Here is a 15668-nt window from a genome sequence, read left to right on the forward strand (position 1 = left end):
CACAAAGAATGATAACAAGCAGTGTTGGCGGGGATGTGGAGAGAAAGGAACTCTTATCCACTGCTGGTGGGAATACAGTCTAGTTCAACCTTTATGGAAATCGATATAGAGATTCCTCCAAAAACTGGAAATTGAGCTCCCATCTGATCCAGCTATACCACTCCTAGGAAAATACCCTAGGAACACAAAAATACAATACAAAAATCCCTTCCTTACACCTATATTTATTGCAGCACTATTTACCATAGCAAGACCCTGGAAACAACCAAGATGCCCTTCAACAGATGAAAGGCTAATTGTGGTACATATACACAATGGAATATTAAGCAACTGTCAGGAGAGATGAAGTCATGAAATTTTCCTATATATGGATTTACATAGAATCTATTATGCTGAGTGAAATAAGTCAAAGAAGAGAGAGAAAGACACAAAATGGTCTCACTTATCTACGGGTTTTAAGAAAAATGAAAGACATTCTTGCAATAATAATTTTCAGACACAAAAGAGAGGGCTGGAAATTATAGCTCACCTCATGAAGCTCACCACAAACAGGGATGATTTTAGTTAGAGAAATAATTACATTGTGAACTATCCTAACAATGAGAATTTCTGAGGGAAATAGAATGCCTGTCTAGTGTACTGGTCGGGGTTGGGTGGGGAGGAGGTAGACTTGGGATATTGGTGATGAGAATGTTGCCCTGGTGATGGGTGGTGTTCTTTACATGACGGAAACTGAAACTCAATCATATATATAATCAAGGTGTTTAAATAAAATATATAAAAATAAATAAATAAATAATTAAAAACGGAAATATTTTACTAACTGAGTCAGGTCTTATATGAGATATATTTACTTTATAGCATTTAAGTTCTCGACTTCAAGTTTCATATAAGAAGTGTATAATCATTTTTTCCACTTCTCTCTCTCTATTCATATCCTTGTTATGTGCCAGGGCATACCTAAGCTTTTAGGGGGGCTCAGCCCACCAGATGTATCCTCCAATTTTCCTGGTGGGTAGAACTAATTTAACTCCCATGGGGTTCCTCAAAAGGCCTGCTGTGGACACCTTTTTTCCCCTGCGTGGATGGTTGAGGAATTTCCAAAGAGACACCTGGCATTACATTTTCAGCCAGTATTTGACTATTTCTCCTTTGTATATATCAGGCAATATAATAGCCTCTATTAAATAATTTGGCTCAGAAATTCCAGTGCCAAAGTTTATTTGAGTACCCCTTTTTCTGGATATAGCCAGCCCTAAAAGCAAAGGCAATTTTTCTCTTTGCTTCTGCAGTTTCTGGTAATCAAGAGCATAACCAGAATGCAGATCTTGACCCTCCTTTAGAAATAGGGAAGCTCATACTTGGGGATTTGGTTCCTCCCTTCACTTAACCTCTATAACTATAGAGTTCAGGCTAGAAAGATCAAGTTTCTAGATATTTCCTACTTCCTCCTAATCCTGATTTTTGCATTTAAAGTAAGCTTGCAAGGAGTTATCTTGAGTTGTGACCTTCTCTCTTGTAACTTATAATTTTTAGTCACACCCATAGCTTAGGTATTGTTATTGTTATACTAGGCTTTGTGATTACAATTATTCTTCACCTGTGGCTAATTTTACCCCTATAAAGTCCCCTGCTCAAAAAAATTAAACTTGTCGCACTCCTGCCAGAAATGTGTTGACCCCACATTCTCTGTGTGGTTTCATTTATTTCATATTTCATATTCGACTGCTCGTGTTACCCGTTTTCCTCCCGTGAAAGGACTCCATCCCACTAGGATTGCTGAGATGCAAGAAGCCTACAGCAGTTATGATACATTTTACTTTTATAAATGTTACAAAACTCACTGCATCATAATACATTTAAGCTACTTTCAAATTTAATAATGAAATTTTGTCATTATGCACATGTTAGCACTATCAATGCTCCTCAGACCCGTATTTATCATTGTTATGATTTTCTTCTGCCAAACAATGTGTTTCTTTCTACTGTGATAACGAGTGTATTGCATATCTCATGGCATGGCTTTATGGTGGTGACATTTTTCAACTAGTACATGTGTGTTTTATTGTTGCTGTTGTAGTTATGCCATAAATGAGATCCAAGCCAAGAAGTATGTGTGGCAGAAGGGAGAATTGCCACCTACTTCCTAATAACCCAGCTCCCTTTGACCCTGAGGCAGGACATCCTGAAGTCCTATCTCCAAACCACCTTCTAATCCTCACTCAGGCTGAGGGAATCAGACATTTGATTTTTCACTATTGAAAATCAAATGTGTGTGTTCATGCATGTGTGTCTAAGAGTATGAAGGCACATGCAGATATTTAGTCTCTATTATTTTCAGTTCTTTTTGCAACTTTCTTCCCTAGGAAGCTGAAGCTACTTTATATTCAATAAACACTGTTTGGACCTTACATATCCAAATCTAAACAGCAATTCATTTGCATAGAAATAATCAAATAAAGCAATAAAAGAAAGTAGCAAGCTCAGATATTTTTACAAAGGCACCAAAGCAAGTCAATGAAGAATAAACATTTCCCCAAATGAAAGTACAGGTGTACAATAAAGAGTTAACTAAGCATAGTCATCCTTAGAAAGACTAACTGACTAGGCCAATCTTTGGCTGCTAACTACAAATGTGGCTGTTAAACAGTTATTTAAAATTTCCCTATTATGAGCCGGAGAGATAGTACAGCGGTAAGATGTTTGCCTTGCATGCAGAAGGACAGTGGTTTGAATCCCGGCATCCCATATGGTCCCCCGAGCCTGCCAGGAGCGATTTCTGAGCATAGAGCCAGGAGTAGCCCCTGAGCAATGCCAGGTGTGTACCAAAAATCAAAAAAATAATTCCCTATTATGAACCCCAGACTTAGCCTATGACTTTTCCCCTTATGATCGATGGTATTTTTCCATGACTATAATACATCTAAATGACAAATACAACTATATGCAGTATATCATTAAGAGAATTCCTTAAAATATAGGGGTGTTCACGAAGCACCACCGGGAGAGTAAATGATCCTGAACAGAGTCTATAGTTAATCCATGACAATATACTCCAAGAGTGGAGAAACCTCATATCTCTTAGGCCAACTGAATTCCTTTTCAAATGACCCCAATATTTACTGTGCCAGGGCAGGAGGGGAAAAAAAGCAAAAAGCACAAACATTGTTTATTTTTTATATATTATTTTTTTAATCTTCATTTATTATTATTATTATTTCTATTTACCTATCTATTTTTGGTCGATTTCTTTGTTTAGGTGTGGTTATTGAAGTTGTTGCCTTATTTATACTTTTTTTCCCTCTTCTTTTCTTTTCTTTATGTGCTCTGCCATGTTTCTTATCTCAAGACCATGGCTTTTTTTTTTTTTTTTGGTGGTGCTTATCGTTATTGTTGGAGTCCTCACTGGATATTTGACACTTCTTTTTGTACTGGTGGGGCGTTTCACCTTCTTTTTCTCCTTCGTCTCTCAAACCGATGATGAGAGCCTCTAGAAGAATTCTGCCCATTTTCAGCATATTAGACTTTTACCCAGTTTATTACTTTTCTCTTCTTCAAACAAAACCACGTAACTTGAACTAACTAGTCCTGCCTCCCAGTTACAAGGGGAAATAAGGGAGGCACCAAGACCAAACAGGTGCAAGACTACTAAGTAGTAGGCTAGGTACAGAAGAGACCACATATTCTAGCAGCCCCGGGGGTGAGGGAAGAGGATATGGGAGGTAGGACGAAAACGAAGGTGTAGGGAGGACAAATTGGTGATGGGAATCACCCCTGATTTTATGTAAATATGTACCTAAAATATTATTGTCAACAATATGTAAGCCACTATGATCAAAATAAAAATTATATTAAAAAATATAGGGGTGTTAGTGAGAATCCCAAACAATAGTGAGAATCCTAACTATTCATCAAACTCTCTGAGAATGGTTAACATGATGAAGACTAACCATGTCTAGTGTTATTGACAATTGCTTAAGTTAAGATGTAGCTAGTTGAGGGTTTCTTAACAAATTAAGATTAATGCTGACAACAATCAGTGACAAGAGCAAATGCCAAACAAAAAAACAAGTATTTTTAAGGGTTTTGAAGTTATTAAAGGCTTCCTACAAATTACTGGAGAAAAGAAAGAGATTAATAAAAAATAATGAATTTGAGTACTCACAGCTCCTTTGCAGTATAGTCGAAGCTTTCCTAGAGGAGTTCGAACAATTACAGACATTCTTTTTCTATCGCTAAAATAACATTAAAAGTATTATGTTTCTATTGTCTTCAAGTGGATCAATACATGGCACTCAATACATGCACACACATAAAAACTACACAAAATCAAAATCAAAAGAATTCTAATAGAACCATCAATCAATCATTAGTGAAAAAACTAAAATGCTTCTTGACTTTTTTTTACCTAGTTCCATAGACCAAGACTCTAATTATAAATTTCTATTTTATACTATTATTTCCCAGTTGCATCCTTTTTCTTTTATGGGAATTACTGGTACAAATATACATTATATTTTATATATTACTTTTATGTTTTATATATATATGTGTTTATATATATATATAACATATATATATAGAGAGAGAGAGAAAGAGAGAGAGAGGGAGAGAGAATACAGTTTGAATTTGGGAAAAATGATCCCTCCCCTCTTTGTTTTCCAAAGATTGCTTTTGCTACTCAGGGAGGTTTATTTTTTCATATTTTGGAAATACCTCCTGGTATTCTTATAGGTATTGCACTAGCTCTGTCAAGTGTATTGATGCATAGCCATCTCAATGATGCTAATCCTCCAAATCCAGGAGAAAGGTATGTGGTTCCGTTTGTTTTTATCCTCTTTCATTTCTTTTTTTTGGGGGGGGGCACACTTGGTGACACTCAGGGGTTACTTCTGGCTACGTGCTCAAAAATTGCTTCTGACTTAGGGGACCATATGGGATGCTGAGAATCAAACGCAGGTCTGTCCTGGGTCAGCCACATGCAAGGCAAATGTCCTACCACTGTACTATCACTTTGGCCTCAGCTTTTATTTCTTGAAGTAGTATTTTATAGTTATTTTTCACCTTTTTGATTAGGGTGACTCAAAGGTAGCTGATTTTCTGAGCCACAATTGTGAATGGGATTATTTTTTAATATCACTTTTTTCTTTCATTATTTATCTATAGAAAAGCTGTGGATTTTATTTTATTAATTTTGCAGACTGTCACTTTACATACAAATTGTTTCTAGAAGCTTTTTGTGAAGTCTTAAAGATTTTCTAAATATAATATGTCATCTGCATACATGAGACACCCTGATTCTTCCTTATTTATCTGGATGCCCTTAATATCTTTTTCTTGCCTAAATACTATGACAAGTATTTGCAGTACTATACTAAATATAAGTTGTGAGAGGTTCAACCTTGTTTTGTTCCAGATTTTGAAAAGCTTCTAGTTTTTCCCCATTGAGTGTATTGCTTGCCATGGGCTTGTTGTAGATGACTACAATTAATGAAAATTCCATACATTTCCTTTTTTGAGAGTTTTTATCATGGTTATATGCTGAACTTTTTTTAAATGCTTTGTCTGCATCCATTGATTTCATTATATGATTTTTATATTTTCATTTAATAATATGGCATATTATATTGGTTGACTTGCATACATTGAACCATTCTTGCATCTCTGGAATGCATCCTACTTGGTCACGGTGTATAGCCTTCTTGATAGGTTAGTTGTTGGATACAATTTGCTAGTATTTTGTTTACTCTTTGCATCTGTGTTCATCAAGGATATTAATTTGTAATTCTCTTATTTGGTGGTGTCTCTGCTTTTGCTATCAGGGGTATGTTAGCTTAATAGAAACTGTTTGGGAGTGTTTTAGTTTCTTCAATTTTCAGGAAGATCCTGAAAAGGAATGGCAATAGGTCCTCTTTAAAGGTTTGAAAAAATTTACTAATGAATGCACGTGGGTCTGGGCTTTTGTTTTTGGAAAGCATTTTAATATTTCAATTACTTCAGTCATGATAGGTCTGTTCAGGTATTCCAGATCATCTTGGTTCAAACTTGGGAGATTACAGGATATTATTACAGGATAAATATTCCAAATTTTTATCCATTTTTTCCAGGTTCTTTAGTTTTGTGGCATAAAGATTCTCAAAGTGATCTCTGGTTATCCATTGTATATCTGTAGTTTCTGTTTCTGTAGTGAAATCCCTCTTTTCATTTCTAATTCTGTTTCTTTTTTCTCTTTCTCTTTTTCTTTCTTTCTTCTTTCTTTTTCTTTCTTCTTTCTTTCTTTTCTTTCTTTCTTCCTTTCTTTCTTTTTTTCTTTCTTTCTCTCTTTCTCTCTCTTTCTTTCTCTTTCTTTCTTTCTTTCTTTTTTTTTTTGGGGGGAGGGGGGTTTGGGTCACACCAGCAGTGCTCATGGGTTACTCCTGGCTCTATGCTCAGAAATCATACCTGGCAAGCTCGGGGGACTATATGGGATACCGAGATTTGAACCACTGACTCTCTGCATGCAAGGTAAATGCCTTACCTCCATGCTATCTCTCCGGCCCCTCTAATTCTGTTTATTAAGTTTCTCTTTTTCCCTTTCTTTGTGAGTCTTGCAAATAGTTTATTAAATTAATTCATCTCTCAAAGATTCATCTTTTGGATTTTTGGGTGTCCAATTTATTAATTTCTGCTCTAAGTTTTATTATTTACTTTCTTTCTTCCTTCCTTCCTTCTTTCTTTCTTTCTTTCTTTCTTTCTTTCTTTCTTTCTTTCTTTCTTTCTTTCTTTCTTTCTTTCTTTCTTTCTTTCTTTCTTTCTTTCTTTCTTTCTTTCTTTCTTTCTTTCTTTCTTTCTTTCTTTCTTTCTTTCTCTCTCTCTCTCTCTCTCTCTCTCTCTCTCTTTCTTTCTTTCTTTCTTTCTTTCTTTCTTTCTTTCTTTCTTTCTTTCTTTCTTTCTTTCTTTCTTTCTTTCTTTCTTTCTTTTTTTCTTTCTTTCTTTTCTTTCTTTTTTTTTTTTTTTGATTTTTGGGCCACACCCGCGGGTGCTCAGGGGTTACTCCAGGCTGTCTGCTCAGAAATAGCTCCTGGCAGGCACGGGGGACCATATAGGACACCGGGATTCGAACCAACCACCTTTGGTCCTGGATCAGCTGCTTGCAAGGCAAACACCGCTGTGCTATCTCTCTGGGCCCTATTATTTACTTTCAACTCACTTCATTAGGCTCATTTTCCTGATCATTTTCCAATTTCTTAAGCTGTGCCTTTAAGCTATTTATGTATGCATTTTTTCCTTCCAGATAAGTGCTTACAAAGTTATATTTTCCCCTTATTACTGTTTTTGTGTCCCAACAATTATGATAATTATGTCTAAATTTTCTAAACTGTTTAAATTATTTTTAGGAATTTTTTGATATCATCTTTGATGTCATATCTGACTCACTGAGCTGTCTAATTTCTAGGTATTAAAGTTATTTATTAAAAGCTGATTAATTTCTAGCTGTAAAACTATTTCTCTGTGTCACACATGATTGATGCAATTTCTATATTTTTTATTTTATGAAGGTATGTTTTATAGCCCAGAATGTAGTTTATAGTGGGGATGAAAAGCCCTATACATTTTTAATAAGTCACTTTTATTTTTTTTCATCCAATCCCATTATATCCTACTTAAATTTTTTGCCTAGTTGATCTATCTAGAGATGGCAGGCTGGTGTTGAAGTCTCCAACTACTACTACTGTGTTTTTATTCATTTCCTTCTTCAAGTTTATTAGCAGTTGTTTTAAGTATTTGCTGGACCCTCATTGAGTATATGTATAGGAATGCAATTTCTTCCTGAGGAACATATTCATTGGTTTTTTTTGTTTGTTTTTGTTTTTTTTTAAATGACTCTCTCTGTGTCTTATAACCTTTTAAGCCTGAAGAATTATATTAGTATAGCAATCCTAATCTTTTCAAGACAGATGTTTGCTTGAAGGATTATCTTCCAACCTTTGACTTTGTGTCTGTGTTTGTTCTAACTATTCAGATGTGTTTCTTGTAGGCAGCAAACTATTGGATTCAGTTCTCTAGTCCATTTTGACTGTCTGTGCATCTTGATTGGGGCATTTAGTCTGTTAACATTGAGAGATATATTTTCATGGAATTTTATGCTTTTTTTGTAGGAGTTTGGTATATTTGTGGGTTCTGTCTTGCCTTAAAGTAGAACCTTAAGTTCTTTTTTTAAAGTTGTTTTTGAGTCTATAAAGTTCCTTAGATGTTGTTTATCTGTGAAGCCGTGTATCACATCCTTCCTTCAAACCTGAATGAAAGTCTGGCTGGTTGAAGTATTCAGAGTAAAGAATTCATTTAGTTGATTTTTTCCCACTATACTCCACCACTGCCTTCATGCCTGGAGGGTTGCTTTTGATAAATCTGCTGTACATCTTAAAGGTGCTTCTTTGTACATAATTTTCCTTTTTGTTCTTGCTTTCAGTCTTCTTATTTTTTTTTTTTTTTTTTTTTTAGTTTTTGGGCCACACCCGTTTGATGCTCAGGGGTTACTCCTGGCTATACGCTCAGAAGTCGCTCCTGGCTTGGGGGGACCATATGGGACGCCGGGGGATCGAACCACGGTCCGTCCTACGCTAGCGCTTGCAAGGCAGACACCTTACCTCTAGTGCCACCTTCCTGGCCCCAACTTTCAGTCTTCTTATCTGTGATTTTCATTATTGTCAGTACATTGTGCTTTGGAGTGTTTTTATTTGGATCTCTTTTTGCTGGTACTCTTCAGGTATTCAGGATGTGGGTGCAAACATTCTTCAACTCTAAGAACTTCTCGGCATGGTGTTTTTGACTGTTGCTTTTTCATACAGTTTCTTCTGTCTTTGGAATCCCAGTGATTCTTATGTTGTTCCTGTTGAGTTTATCCCACAAGTCAACTGCTGTATATTTGCTTATTTTGAGGATAGTTTTCATCTTCCATTTAATTATTTTAAGGCTCTTTTCCAACTTTGTTGTATGGAGGTGTTATGCAGCTTATTTTCCAGATCACTGATTCTGTTCTCAGCAACTATTACTCTGCTGGTGAGGCCTTCTAGTGAGTTTTTCTTTTTGCCTACTAAGCTTTTCGGTTTTGGGCCCACCTGGTGATGCTCAGGGGCCACTCCTGGCTATGTTCTCAGAAATTGCTCCTGGCTTGGGGGACCATATGGGATACCAGGGAATCAAACCATGGTTCATCCTAGGTTAGCGTGTGCAAGGCAAATGCCTTACAGCTTGCACCACAGTTCCGGCCCCAATTCTACTATTTCTATTTGAAGTTTTCATATTTCTATTTTGATATCCTATTGGGTCTTTTGGCATCCACTCCATGGTTTCTTTGAGTAGTTTGAATATCCTCAACATTTCCTTATTAGAGAGGCTATATAGGTGGGTGATAACTAGTTTGTTCTTCTTTCTAAGTGCAGTGGGGTTATGAGTTGTCATTCCATTGGGATCTTTGAAGTATTATGGTGTTTTATTTTCTACTGTGGTGAAACTCACTGACTAGAAGAAATGCACAGCTGTGGAACAATTCAGAATGGCCACGCTCTTCTCCAGATGCATTAATCTCAGTTAAAAATGGATCTTTTGATTCCAAAAGCTGCCCTCTCCCCATAGTTGCTGCTTTCATCTGTCTCTTTCTGATGGTGTTTTTCACACTTCTTCCAAGGTATAGACTAATTATTAAAGATCCACAAAATATTTTATTTTTTGAAACCATTGTGATCTACAAAATCCTTAATAGTTTAATTTTAGATATACAGTGAATGAGGGCCATTCTCACTACCAGTGTTGACAACCAGTGATGCCAGAGTGCATCCTATATCACCACCCTTTGCCCCTTAAACTGCCAGTATAATAGGCCCATTTAAGTTTAGTTTATTAAAGTTTAGGTCTCTCTATTCTATTGGTGTTGACTTTGGCTTAGATATTTAGTTCTGTCCTTTAAAAATATACATATATTTAAATCATCAAACTTGGAACCAGAATGACAGTTTAAAAGGTTGTAATGTCTACCTTGCATGCAAAAACCTTAAATTCAGGCCCTGACACCACAAGTTCATCTGAACAGGTATAGTCCTGGTGCCCCCTTGCTCTACTAGGACTAAGAAGCACCACATCCTGAAGTGTGTCAGACTTGCTTAACCCTAGCCATATGTTACAGAGAGCCTGCCAAATACTTTCCCAACTATCTGTTTTGAGGAGCAACAAATGATTTACTTATTCATTTCTTTTCCTAATTTTTTATATTCCACATTAGAAATGCACAGATGATCCAAAAGATGAAACTTCTTCAGTCTCAAGTAAAATTTAATTAAAATAAAATGATCACCTATATTGTTACAATTTAATGTGGAGACATGAGGACAGATGCTGGAGCAACAAATCTACTACAGTCAAAGTAAAATATGGATTTGGATATACACTGTTCCCTTGTAAAAACGAATTGATTGTTTCTGTTTTTAAAGAGAAGTTTTTACATATGTGAAAATAGTGTTTAATATCTAGCCATTCAACAAATATTCACCAAGCACACACTGAATACCAGAACCTAAGAACCTGTTCTCTTGTAATTTACAATCTAGTTGGTGACTAAACAGTCATTAAGTAAGACACAACAGAACAAAACAAAAATTTAGAAAATGTTTGCCTGGCATATGACCATCCTGAAATCAATTCCCAGCACCTCATATGAGCCCTTGAGTCCACCAAAAGTGATCCTGAGTGCAGAACCAGGAATAAGTCCTAAACACCACTGGGTGTGCCTTGCTCTCCAAAATATCACATCACTAGCTAAAAAGGAGAGGCATGTGCACCACATCAACTCCAAAAACAATCTGACCTATAGAAAACTGAAAAATTAAGCTGATAATCAATAATGGATAGAGGCCAACTTATTTTTTTGGGGGGGCCACACCCGGCGGTGCTCAGGGATTACTCTTGGCTGTCTGCTCAGAAATAGCTCCTGGCAGGCACGGGGGACCATATGGGACACCGGGATTCGAACCAACCACCTTAGGTCCTGGATCGGCTGCTTGCAAGGCAAACACCGCTGTGCTATCTCTCCGGGCCCTAGTACATTATTTTTGTTTGTTTGTTTTTTGGGCCACACCCAGCGTTGCTCAAGGGTTACTCCTGGCTGTCTGCTCAGAAATAGCTCCTGGCAGGCACGGGGGACCATATGGGACACCGGGATTCGAACCAACCACCTTTGGTCCTGGATTAGCTGCTTGCAAGGCAAACGCCTCTGAGGCCAACTTATAATATCTTTATTCTACAGAGATTTTGATTTATGTGCCAAATACCAATCGAATAATAAAATATTAACTAGAGAAGCATATGAACTGAATATAAAGGTAACTTACCTCGAAAATTCTAGAACATTGAGAATTTCAAATGTAAAGTATTCTCCCATCTGCAGAGAAATAAGACAGAATAGTCTTATCTAAAAAATTCTACCCCACAGAATCACTCATTCTGCCAATCACAAGGCAATTTAACCTTACTAATACATATCTTCTAAAAAACAGAAATTTTCTTCCAGTTCTGATTAAATGATAGTACTCTTTTCTTTGGCAAGAACATTATTTAAAACCAGGGCAATATGAGCTCAATTGTTTCAGATAGTATTAGAGACTAAAATGGCTTTTTGTTTAGCTTAAATCAGCGCTATTAGAAATAGTTTTTAAACAGACTTAGGAATATATGGAGGAAATTAGTCAACTGATATAGTGAACTGGAAAGAAAATTAGGCCTTTCATAAAATTAGTCAGATAAAGACAACTTCTAGTGTTTATATCATAGTAGGCATGCTATAAAACTTGATAGCAATAAAAGAAGCATTCCTTTCTGAAATTTTCCAACTGCAGTCTCATGATTTCCTGGTCAATTTGCTGTAATCAAGCTATCTGAAAATCTCACAGATTTCCCGCTTCACAAAAATGGCACAGCAGGAGTCATTCAGGTGACATGGACTACATATATAACTTATATTTATATAAGTTTATATATTTATATATAAGTTTATATATTTATATATTTATAACTACATATTTAACTTCAGTACTGCACAATGAGTAAATCAGGGCTGGAGACATAAGGTGTTTTTCTTGAACATGGCCAACACGGGTTTGCTCTCCGGAATCTCAGTGGCCTTCTGAGCCCCTTCAGAAATGACACCTGAGCACAGAGCCAGGAGTAACTCTAGGTGTGGCTCAAAAACAGCAAAAAAGAAGAAATCAATTCATTTTATTAAAAACTCAATTCCAAAATCAGTAAGAAAAGATTCAGAGCAGAGATGAAGAAAAACATTTAACCGTAATTTAATGAATAAACTTTAGGAACCAATATATTGTTATTTTTGAAGTAAGAGAGAGTTTTTATTAAGTGCATTTATACTGTCTGACTGAAGAGATACTAGAATTAGAAAATAGTATGCACAATACAATTGTACCAATACACAATCATATGTCATATCATATATGAAACTTTGCTAGAAGATATGATAATTTGGGGCCGGGGAGATAGCATGGAGGTAAGGCGTTTGCCTTTCATGCAGAAGGTCATCGGTTCGAATCCTGGCATCCCATATGGTCCCCCGTGCCTGCCAGGAGCAATTTCTGAGCATGGAGCCAGGAGTAACCCCTGAGCACTGCCGGGTGTGATCCAAAAACCACAAAAAAAAAAGAAGATATGATAATTTGAGAACAGATAAAGAAACGTACTAAACAATAATCTGAGATTAAAAAATAAATGACAATTTAATATATTGGTAGACTCATCAAATTATTTTTGGAAGAATCAAAGATTATAGAAACATCTTTAATGTCTATAATGTAAAATGTTCCATTACTGAATTTAATATAAATGGTTGATAAATGATTATGCTAAGGATGAGTGGTATAATTAATACTATGCATAGATAATTTTCTGATAGTCAATAAATTTTACCTCAATGTGTATGATTCATATGTAAAAAAATTTTTAAAAAACCTCAAATCCAAATAAACACCCTTGCTCTTGCATTACAACTAAGGTGGAAAAAAAATTAGTGCATTACATGCTAAGATCTGGTTTGGTCATGAAACCCCTGAGAACCAAGCAAGAGAAAACCTCAACAATTCTGAGTGTAACTAAAAGACAGACTCATAGCCGGCATGGGGTCTGGAGAGAACCCAGGTCAAAGGCCTTATCCCTAGCTTGGGGGTGCTGGGAGTCTTGGTAGGCCCCCAGCCATCCCGTCTCCTGCCCCCGGCCTCCAGGCCTTCCCTGAGAGCCAGCCCAGGTGGCCAGAAAAGGTGGGTCCAAACTTGGGGGATGCTGAGAGCTGCTCATTTTCACTAAGGCAGTCTCTGGCAATTTATTACCAGTCTACATGTTCAAAACCGTGCGGGGGCTACTGACCCTGTGTGCACAGTATATATTAATATATTAATAGTATTCCCTATCCTTAAGTTATGTTTTGTGTATGCAGAATGTCCATCTTGTATTCTGCCCTTTTGCACACCCCTGTAAAGCTATTTTTACTCCTTAACTCTCTCACCTCCCAAGCATCAGCACCCCCCATTTACACATTTTAACTTCAGTACTGCACAATCCTAATCACAGACCAAAGTGGTGTACTGGATTTAACAACCCCCAACTATCTCAAAAGACATAAAATGGACACTTATGGCTTTTGGATATTTTATGTCCATTTTCTTTGACAGCTATAACTCTTACTAAATATTCTCTTATACAGTGACGATTTTCCCCACTTTTTTTTTTTTTTTTTTTTTGGTTTTTGGGTCACACCCAGTAACGCTCAGGGGTTACTCCTGGCTGTGCGCTCAGAAGTTGCTCCTGGCTTGGAGGACCATATGGGACACCGGGGGATCGAACCGCGGTCCGTCCAAGGCTAGCGCAGGCAAGGCAGGCACCTTACCTTTAACGCCAATGCCCGGCCCCGATTTTCCCCACTTTTTATCTTTTCTTTGTGAGCTGTTCAATAAGGAATTTTGTTGAAAGAGTCCCTCAGTTTAATGCTTATGTTTGAACCATGTCATGGGAATTGTTGGAATTGGTCTTGCAGCCCCCATATGGACCTATAACACCATGTGGCATTGTTCTTTGTTTGCATAGGCATATTAAAATTGGAAAATACTATACATACAAATAAGTTCTTATCTAATAGAGATAGGAACACACAAATCTTGTAGTGCAATGGGTTCTTACACCCTAAACATTGACATAATGACCTGGCACAGGCCTCACAAGAAGGGCATTCTCCATTCACCCCTGAACCAGGAAAGCTATCTATGAAACATCCAAGGTCATTTATAACATAATTTGGAAGCAATCCTCTACCAGGGAAGACCCTACCGTTGCTCTGACATTGACCTGCTCAAGAGACTTCCTCAACACTTAAGAAGACTTGACAACAATGAGCTGCTTACAGGATAGGGCTCTCTGCATTTTCCTTTTATTGTGAGGCGAAACTAGAGGACGCTCTACCATCCTGACTTCAATTTAGGATATGCAGATTCCAGGATCTTTAATACAGAAACATGATACCAACAACAGAGGCTGTGAAAAATAAAAATGTATTAGCACTACAGATTGGACAAACTAGTTTTCCTGGAGCCTAGATTTGGTCTTCTGCCAGAAAACTTCAGGGGTAGTGTCTCCTTGTATTTAGGCCAAGGCTTTTCCTTTCCATGTCCCTCATATTTTGGTGGGCCTATGCAAACAATAACAGCCACTCTAACACCGTTTTTATGGTGCTCCTTTGATTCTAATCCTTAAAAAAAACACTTAAACTTTTGAGGTTAACTTAAACTAGCATGCATGTGCAAGGAAATGCAAGAAAATACTATGCCTTCAATGTTTAAGGAGTTACATAAGTTTTATGGCCTTAGATTGCTTTGTGTACTGCTAAGAAATGTTATAATGTACTAAAATCTGGGTACTTGAGGGACAAAGTAATTGTACATGGGTTCTATTTTATTTTTCTTAATATTCTTTGGCTGAAAATTCAAAATTAAGGTATCAGCAAGGGGATTTCTTCTAAGAATTCTGTTTATGGGTGATTGTCCTTCCACTGTAATTTTACCTTTTCCTCTTTCTTTGCATCTTTGTTCTCATAATTAAAAATTAAGGGGCTGGCGAGGTGGCGCTAGAGGTAGGGTGTCTGCCTTGCGAGCACTAGCCAAGGAAGGACCGTGGTTCAATCCCCCGGTATCCCATATGGTTCCCCCAAGCCAGGAGCAATTTCTGAGCGCTTAGCCAGAAGTAACCCCTGAGCATCAAATGGGTGTGGCCCAAAAAACAAAGTAAAAACAAACAAACAAACAAAAAATAATGCTCACTTCAGAAGCAATATACTAAAATTGGAATGATACAGAGAAGATTAGCATGGCCCCTGTGCAAGGATGACATACAAATTCGTGAAGCGTTCCATATTTTTAAAAAAAAATTAAAAAAAATAAATTCTTTAAAAAAACCCAACAGACTCATGATAGTATGCTTCAATGGTGGAGACACCCTGTATTGCTTAGACCAGGGAATTTCTTTTCTAATTTTCCCTGTACCTATACAAAACAAAAACAAACAAAAATATAAAACATAACAAAAATCTTGCCACACCAGTCCCCCTCCCCTTTTATCTTTCTTCTTTTAAATTTATATTCATT

At 36.8% G+C, this 15668-nt stretch overlaps 1 non-coding gene across 1 annotated transcript; it reads left to right on the plus strand.

Annotated features, from left to right (window-relative positions):
- The first annotated feature begins 15337 nt into the window (after window positions 1-15337).
- On the plus strand, window positions 15338-15442 carry LOC126016943 (U6 spliceosomal RNA). Its single transcript, XR_007498625.1, has one exon. It is a non-coding gene; the product is annotated as a U6 spliceosomal RNA (small nuclear RNA).
- Window positions 15443-15668: the final 226 nt, after the last annotated feature.

Source organism: Suncus etruscus, chromosome 8 (genome assembly GCF_024139225.1).
Source record: "Suncus etruscus isolate mSunEtr1 chromosome 8, mSunEtr1.pri.cur, whole genome shotgun sequence".
NCBI lineage: Eukaryota > Metazoa > Chordata > Mammalia > Eulipotyphla > Soricidae > Suncus > Suncus etruscus.